A 9,692-nucleotide genomic window follows, 5' to 3' on the forward strand; every position below is an offset into this window, starting at 1 on the left:
TGTATCCAAAAATCATGCCTACAATTCATTCCTTGGCACAGAACTGTCAACTCTCAGCTTAGCTATGATGGAGGTAAGATCCTTTAGTGATTTGAGAGTCGTTGAAGTACAGCCTTATTACAATGAAATCCAATGTCTAAAAATTGTTCTTATTTTGAGTTTGTACCACAGTAAGAGCCAAGATTTTAAACTCTACTAAACACAAAACAAACAAACAAACAAAAAGAATTTATATATTTATGTGCATTTAAGAAAATACTAGTAGTGATGTATTATTTTGAAATATACAGTTAATATGTTTGGAGTTATTTAAAATTTATATTGAGAAAAATGTATGTATTTTCAGTATTGCTGTAGACAAGCATCTACATTACACTGTTAAATTGATTGTTTTTTTATATCAAAACAACTTTTATTTATTTATTTTTTTCTTATAAAGAACATTTAATTGGAGGTAGTGTACAGATTCAGAAGTTCAGTCTATTATCATCAAGGCATAAAGAACAGCAGTGTCCAAGCAGACATGGTGCTAGAGGAGACGAAGAGTTCTACATCTTGATCAGAAGGCGGCCAGAAAACTCTTCTGCCCTCATAGAAGCATAAGATTAGTATCTCAGAGTCTAGCAGCACAGTGATGTACTTCCTCAAACACCACATCTACTCCAGAAAGAACATACTTCCTAATACTGCCACTTGCCATGGGCCAAGTATATGTAAACCACAACACCTTTCAAGATCACTGTAAAGGCTTTATACAACATTGGTTATATTTATAGGGTTACTCTTTAGTATGTGCTCTTTAATGCAGTTGGAGGTGACTTGATGGTAAATAGGCTTTACTTTATTGTCTACATTAGGAAGGTTTATTATATCCAGTATGAATTCTTTCATGTTTCTTAAGATCATTCTGAGTTACAAAAGCTTTACCACATTGAACACATTCGTAAGGTTTCTCTCCAGTACGTATTCTTTTATGTATGTAGAAATAACTTGGATTTGCAAAGGCTTTTCCACATTGATCACATTCATAGGGCTTCTCTCCAGTATGTATTCTTTTATGTACTTGAAGAGTACTCTGTTACCCAAAAACTTTACCACACTGATTACATTTGTAAGGTTTCTCTCCAGTATGTGTTATTTTATGCGTTTTGACGTGAAAGTGTCGTGCAAACGCTTTACCACATTCATTACATTTGTAAGGTTTCTCTCCAGTATGAAGTTTTTCATGTTTTTGAAGTTCATAATGAGAGACAAAGGATTTACTACATTGCTTACATTCATAAGGTTTCACTCCAGTATGAATACTCTCATGTCTTTTAAGATTATTCTGAAAAACAAAGGCTTTACCACATTCGTTACATTTGTAAGGTTTTTCTCCAGTATGAATTCTTTCATGACTTCGAAGATGACTGTGAAAGGAAAAGGATTTACTACACAGCTTACATTCATAGGGTTTCTCTCCAGTATGTATTCTCTCATGTGCTTGTAAAGAACTTTGATATGCAAAGCCTTTGCCACATTGCTTACATTCATAGGGATTCCCTCCAGGATGTGTTACTTTATGTGTTCGGAGATTAGTATTACATACAAAGGCTTTACCACATCCATTACATTTGTAAGGATTCTCTCCAGTATGAATTCTTTCATGTTTTCGAAGTTGACCATGAGAAGAAAAGGATTTACTACACTGCTGACATTTATAGGGTTTCTCTCAAGTATGTATTCTTTTATGTGCTTGTAGAAAGCATTGATATGCAAAGGCTTTGCCACACTGATTATATTTGTAAGGTTTCTCTCCAGTATGAATCCTTTGATGTTTCTTAAGATCATTCTGACCTCCAAAGGCTTTACCACATTGAACACATTTGTAAGGTTTCTCTCCAGTATGTATTCTTTTATGTACTTGGAGATGACAACGATGTGCAAAGGCTTTATCACAGCAATTATATTCATAGGGTTTCTCACCGGTATGTGTTACTATATGCACTTTGAGATGAGACTGCTGTGCAAAGGCTTTACCACATTGATCACATTCATAAGGTTTCTCTCCAGTATGTGTTCTTTCATGTACTCGGAGAGTACTGGATCGAGAATAGGCTTTATCACATTGATTACATTTGTAGCGTTTCTTTCCAGTATGTATTACTTTATGCATTTGGAGACTACTGTGATGTACAAAGACATCCCCATACGGAATACGTTCAGAGGGTTTCTCTCCAGTATGAATTCTTACATGCCTTCCAGGATAACTGTGACAAGCAAAGGCTTTACCACACTGAGTATTTTCAGAGGATTTCGCTCCAGTGCGACTTCTTTCATGCCTTCCATGTCTTCTGGAACTTTGACAATGTTCTTCAATATTATGGTCTTCCCAATTGTATCAGCATTGAGGATCCTGTAGATCTCCAGCATCACATCTTTGTAGAGATTCTTCTGTGGAGGACTCAGCAATGCCCATTCTTCTCGAGTGAAGTTCACATGCACATCATCATAGGTCAAATGCATCCATGTTGCAGTTTCGGAGCTTCCCTGAGCACGTTCCAAAGCATCCAGCGGCAGGACAGCGAGCACAGCACCCAAGAGGATTCAAACCTGCTCAGCTACTAAGCGAAACCGCCACCACGGCACCCGGAAAAACCCGCCTTCCGATCTCTCAAAAAACTTTTATAATACTCATTTTTATTGTTATAATATTTTATAAATTTTAAGGAATATGACACACACACACAAAAAAAAAAACAACAGAAGAAGCAGAGACCTTAGAAACTCTTGTAAACTTAACAACTCTCTACTGAATGAAAATTGGGTAAAGACAAAAAGAGAGAAATGGAAATATTTTTAAATTGGATAAAATAAAAGAGACAACAGACCCAATCTTATGGGACACAATGAAAGAGATTCTAAAAGGAAAGTTCATATAACTAGGTGAAACAAACAGACAAACAAGTCTAGCAAGATCTTCTAATAGTAATTTAACAACATACCTGAAAGCTCTAAAGCATAAAGAAATTATCACATGTAAAAGATGTAGAGAAGAAATAAAAGCAAACTGATGACTCAAATCAATAAAGTAGAAGCAAAGAGAAAAATAAAAAGAATCGATGAAACAGTTTGTTCTTCTAGAAAATTGATAAGACAGGCAGTTCTTATCCACACTAACTAGTAAAGGAAGAATATCCAAATGTTAAAAATCAGAAATCAAAAAAGGTGTAACAACACCCACCCAGGGAATTTAGATAATCATAAAGACATATTTTTTAAAAGCTGTATACCAACAAATTGCAATATCTAAAAGAATGGATGATTTTTAAAATAGATACCACTTACTAAAGTTAAATCAAGAGTTGATAAACAGTTTGATTATATCTATAATTCCTAGTGAAATAGAAGTAGTCATTTAAGATACTCCACCCCCAAATAAAAGCCCAGGCCCAAATTGTTTGAGCATAACATTCTACAAGATCTTTTAAAAAAGTTAACACCAATAATCTTCCAATGTTCCACAAAAGAGAAACAGACTAGTTCATTTTGAGGCCACTTATCCTGAAAACCAAGTAAGACAAAGAATCAATAGAGAAACAGAGTTACTGACCAATTCTCTTATGAACAGACATGGAAAAAAATACTTAATAAAATACTTGCAAACTGAATTCAAGAACACATTAAAAATATCATTCATCATGATCAACTAAACTTCATCCCAGAAATACAAGGATGCTCCTATGTATGAAACCCAATAAATGTAATCCAGTATATAAAGAAACTCAAAGGAAAAACCACATGATTATCTCCATAGATACAGAAAAGGTATGACAAAATTCAACAATCCTTCATGATAATAGTCCTGAGGAGATTAGGGATAAAAGGCACATACCTAAACATCATATAAGCAATCTACAGCAAGGCAATGGTCAACATCAAATTAAATGGAGAGAAACACAACACAATTCCAATAAAAACAAGAGCAAGACAAAGATATTCACTCTCTCAATAACTATTCAATACAGTATTTATAGATTTAGCTAGAACAATAATAAGGCAACACAAGAAGACCAAGTGTACAGAAATGCATAGGACAGAGTGGGGAGAGTCAAAATATCACTATTTCCAGGTGATGTGACAGTGTATACAGTAATCATAAAATTTCCACCAGAGAACTCTGACATTTGACAACACTTTCAACAAAGTAGCTGGATTCAAAATTAACTCACAAAAATTACAAAAACTGTAGCTCTCCTACATACAAAAGGCAAACCTGCAAAGAAAGAAATCATGGAAACACACGCTTCCTAATAGACTCAAATGACGTATCTCCTTTGAATAAATACCCTTACATTAAAAATAATCCATTTTACAGTCACGATTATATATATGGATAAATCAACAGAACCTGCACACTAATATAATACCAGAAGACAGCAAATTATCAGAATATATAACATCTATTTGTAACTACAGATTGATGTCACTCATAAGCATTCAAGAACTGACATGAAGTTTGAAATGAAATAGTAACAAATAAAATCAAGATGTTACCAGGCCCATGTGAGGAGAAGGAGATCCTATTACCCTTGCTAAAACATACTGGGAAACAGTAATTTATGTAGGAGATAGGTTTTGTTCAAGTCAGGCTTGGTGAAATGCAGTAGAGACTACAAGCCTCAGAGTAATGTATTTCCAGTTTCTGGGTTTCCCACTACTCCCAGGGCAGGGCTTAGACATTTTTAAGGGTAAAAGTTCTTTGTTCTCCCAGGGAGAAAACCCTTTGTCTACAGAGGAGAAGTTCTGTGTTCCCCTTGGAGAAATTATATAAGGGATATGTTGATTGGAGGATTGTTCTATTACACCTCAAAATTCCCTTCTAGGACATTCATCTGAGTCCTGAAAACAGTTGATTTTGTAAGTGAAAAAAAACATATATTAGGGAAATGGAGTGGGCAGTAAGTAGTTCTAAAAGTCTTTCCCTAGAAGTCAGTGTCATGTAAAAGGGGTAGGGTATTACAGAACATTAAATAAACTGAAGTCTTTGTTTTATCTTTTTATACCAAAGACTAAAAGAGAGGAAAGACCATTGTTCCTAAGGCTTGGGCCTTTCTTTGAATTTCTTTTCATTTTTTTTATGATATCTATCTACATTATCTATGTATCTATCTATCTATCTATCTATCATCCATTTGTCTGTCCCTCAGACTATGTGGGATTTATTGAAGAAATACAAATTTTAAATGAACCAAACACTACAATTCTTCTTACTAGAACTACAAAAGAATATTTATTTCTATGAAACAATTAATACAAATTCTTCCCTTATTCATAATTTTTAATTAATTAATCTGTTTATTTTTTACACTCCATATTTTATTTCCCCCATCATATACCTCCTCCCCACCCCCTGTCTCCACGCGGATGTCCCCATCCCGACCCCTCTTGACCTCTAAACTCCCTAGGACCTCCAGTCTCTTGATGGTTAGGTGCATTATACTTGAATAAACACAGACCCAGTAGTCTTATACTTATGTGGATTGGGGGTTTCATATTAGCTCATATATGCTGCCTGGTTGGTGATCCAGTGTTGGAAAGATTTTGGGGGGGGAGGTAAAGATTAATTGATACTGCTGGTCTTCCTATAGAATTGCCCTTCTCAGCTTCTTTCAGCCTTCCCTAATTCAACAACAGGGATCAGTTGCTTCTGTCAATTGGTTGGGTGCAAATATCTCCATCTGACTCTTTCAGCTGCTTGTTGGGTTTTCCAGAGTGCAATCATACTACATCCCTCCATGGCCTCAGAAATAGTGTCAGGCCTTGGGACCTCCTCTTGAGCTGGATCCCACTTTAGCTCTGTCGCTGGACCTTCTCTTCCCCAGGCTCCTCTCCATTTCCATTCCTGTAATTCTTTCAGACAGGAACAATTATGGGTCAGAGAGGTGACTGGGATGGCTCCCTTCTCCCTCATTTGATGCCCTGTCTTCCTGCTGGAGGGAGGCTCTATAATTCCCTCTCCCTACTGTCCAGGCATTTCATCTAAGGTCCCTCCCTTTGAGTCCTGAGAGTCTCTCACCTCCCAGATGCATTCTGGAGGGTCCCCCGAATCTTTCTCATGAGATTGCCTGTGTCCATTCTTTCTGCTGGCCCTCAGGGCTTCAGTCCTTTTCCCTCACCCAACACCAGATCAGGTTCCCCTATACCCCTGCCCAATACCTCCCCCTCCCACCCTCATCCACTTTCCCTCCCTCCCCACTTGTGATCTTGTGATTGTTTTCTTCTCCCTCCCAAGAGGGACTGAAGCATACTGACTTGGACACTTCAGCTAGTTCTTTTTGAGTTCTGTGGACTGTATATTGGGTATTGTGAACATTTTTTATTTGTTTGTTTGTTTGTTTGTTTGTTTTTTAATGAACCACATTTTCTGTATCCTTCCTTCCTTTGTGTTGTCTCCAGCTTCTGGCTATCACAAGCAAGGCTGTTATGAATGTAGTGGAAAACGTACCCCTGAGGCATGGTGGGGCATCTTGTGGTATATTCCCAAGAGTGGTATTTCTGGGTCTTCAGGTAGATTTCCAATTTTCTGAGGACCCTCCAGATGCATTTTCAGAGTGGTTGTACCAGTTTGCAATCCCATCAGTAATGGAGGAGTGTTCCTCTTTCTCCACATCCTCTTCAATATGTGTTGTCACCTGTGGTTTTGAACTTAGTCATCCTGATTAGTGTAAGGTGGAATCTCAGGGCCATTTTAATTTGCATTTTTGATGGGGTTGTTCGGTTTTTTGGTGATTAGCTTCTTAAGTGCTGTATATATTTTGGATATTAGCCTTCTATCGGATGTGGAGTTAGTAAAAAAATTTTCCCAATCTGTAGGTTGCTAATTTGACTTATTGACTATGTCTTTTGCCTCATAGAAGCTTTCCAGTTTCATGAGGTCCCATTTACCAATTCTTGATCCTAGAGCATGAGCCACTGGAGTTCTGTTTAGGAAATTTCCCCCTGTGCCAATGAGTTCAAGGCTCTTTCCCACTTTCTCTTCTATTAGATGAAATGTATCTGGTTTTATATTGAGATTCTTGATCCACTTGTACTTGAGCTTTGTACCAGGTAACAAATATGGATCTATTTTCATTCCTCTACATACAGATTGCCAGTTAGACCAGCACCATTTATTGAAGGTGCTCTCTTTTTCCATTGTATATTTTTGGTTTCTTTGTCAAAGATCAAGTGTCTGTAAGTGTGTTGTTTTATTTCTGGGTCTTAAATTCTATTCCATTGATCAACATGTCTGTCTCTGTACCAATACCATGCAGTTTTTAATCACTAGTACTCTCAAGAAAAACTTGAGATCCAAGATGGTGATTCCCCCAGCTATTCTTCTATTGTTAAGAATTGCTTTGGCTATTCTGAGTTTTTTGCCTTTCCAGATGAATTTGAGAATTGCTCTTTCAATGTATTTGAAGAATTTGTTGGGATTTTTGATGGGGATTGCATTGAATCTAGATTGCCATTGGTAGGATGGCCATTTTTACTATGTTAATTCTACCAGTCCATGAGCATGGGAGATCTCTCCATTTTCCAAGTTCTTTGATTTCTTTCTTGAGAGACTTGAAGTTATTGTCATATAGGTCTTTCACTTGTTTGGTAAGAGTTATCCCAAGATATTTCATTATCTATGGCTATTGTGAAGGGAGTTGTTTCCCTAATTTCTTTCTCAGCCTGTTTATCATTTGTATATAGCAAGGCTACTGATTTATTTAAGTTAATTTTATATTCAGTCACTTTGCTGAAGTTGTTTATCAGCTGGAGAAATTCTCTGGTAGAGTTTTTGGGTCGCTTATACATACTATAATACCATCTGCAAATAGTGATATCATTATATCTTCTTTGCCAATTTGTATCCCCTTGATCTCTTTTTGTTGTCTTGTTCTAGCTAGCACTTTGAGTACTATATTTAATAGATATGGGGAGAATAGGCATCCTGTCTTGTCCCCGATTTCAGTGAGATTGCTTCAAGTATATCTCCGTTTAATTTGACATTGGCTGTTGGTTTGCAGTAAATTGCTTTTATCATGTTTAGGTAAGGGCCTTGAATTCCTGATCTCGCCAACACTTTTAACATGAATGGATGTTGTATTTTGTCAAATCTTTTGCAGAAACTAAACAGAGACACAGTGAAACTAAGAGAGGTTATGAACAAAATGGATTTAACAGATATCTAAAGAATATTTCACCCTAGAACAAAAGAATACATCTTCTCCTCAACACCTCATGGTACCTTTTCTAATACTGACCATATAATTGGTCATGAAATAACCCTCAGCCAATACAAGTAGAATGAATTAATACCATGCATCCTATCAGATCACCATGCCCTAAGGCTGGCCTTCAAGGACAGCAAAAATTACAGAAAGCCCACATACTGGTGAAAAATGAACAACTCTTTACTCAATGATAACTTAGTCAGGGAGAAATAAAGAAAGAAATTAAAGACTTTCTGGAATTTAATGAAAATGTTGACACATCATACCCAAACTTATGGGATACAAAGAAAGCAGTGTTAAGAGGAAAGTTCACAGCACTAAGTGCCCTGGAAAAAAACTGGAGAGATCTTACACTAACAACTTAACAGAACACTTGCGAGCTCTAGAACAAAAAGAAGCAAACTCACCCAAGAGGTGTAGAAGGCAAGAAATAGGTCAGGGCAGAATCTCTCAAATTTTCTGAAGTAAGCTGCCTTCATTGTGTATTACATATTTTGAGATACTTTGTTTTCATTTTCAGTCACTACTAGGAGTCTCATTATTTCCTTCTTGATTTCTTCATTGACATAATTATCATTCAATACTGTATTGTTTAGTCTGCATAAGTTTATATACATTCTTTGGGGTTTTATTGGTGTTGATATCTTACTTTATTTATTTATTTATTTATTTATTTATTTACTTATTTGTTGTGGTCAGATAGCATGCTATTTCAGTTTTCTACATTAATATATGCTTTGGTTGGAGTGCAAACTTGTACAATCACTTTGGAAATCAATCTGGTAGAGTCTCGGAAAATTGGGAATAGATTGACTTCAAGGCTCACTACCTCTGGTCATACCCAAAAGATGCTCTGTCATACCACATGGACACTTGTTCAAATATGCACATAGCAGTTTTATTCCTTAGCCAGAAACTGGAAACAAACTAGATGTCTCTCAACTAAAAAATGGATAAAGAAAATGTGGCACATTCACAAAATGAAATATTACTCAGCTTTTAAAAATAAGGACACAATGAAGTTTTCAAGCAAATAAATGGAACTAGAAAATGTTGTGATAACCCAGACCCAGAAAGACATACATGGTATATACTCACTTATAAGTGGATATTAACCATGAAGTACAGGATAATCATGCTACAGTTCACGGACCCAAAGAAGTATTATTGAAGCAGGTATGCTAATTTCTGTCTTTTCTGTTAATACTTTAGAATTTTCTAAGACCTCTTTATATCAACTGCCCTAGTATTGGCTACATATCTGTGATGATTTGTCTGGATGTGGTTTTTCTTTTATTCAGACATAAAATGGGGACATACATTCTTTCAAGCTGTTTTATTATGGATCAGTTTTTATCATTTTTATGGCTTCTTCAGTTGGAGTAGGAAGGATTTTCTGAGTATAATCCAAGTTGAAAGTCTTTCAGAATTTTGAATACATCTTTA

The 9,692-nt window shown here is 36.1% G+C and overlaps 1 pseudogene; it reads right to left on the reverse strand.

The window, feature by feature from the left end:
- Positions 1-853: 853 nt before the first annotated feature.
- LOC116094860 lies at positions 854-2,505 on the reverse strand (annotated as a pseudogene).
- Positions 2,506-9,692: the final 7,187 nt, after the last annotated feature.

Source organism: Mastomys coucha, unplaced genomic scaffold, assembly GCF_008632895.1.
Source record: "Mastomys coucha isolate ucsf_1 unplaced genomic scaffold, UCSF_Mcou_1 pScaffold17, whole genome shotgun sequence".
Lineage (NCBI taxonomy): Eukaryota > Metazoa > Chordata > Mammalia > Rodentia > Muridae > Mastomys > Mastomys coucha.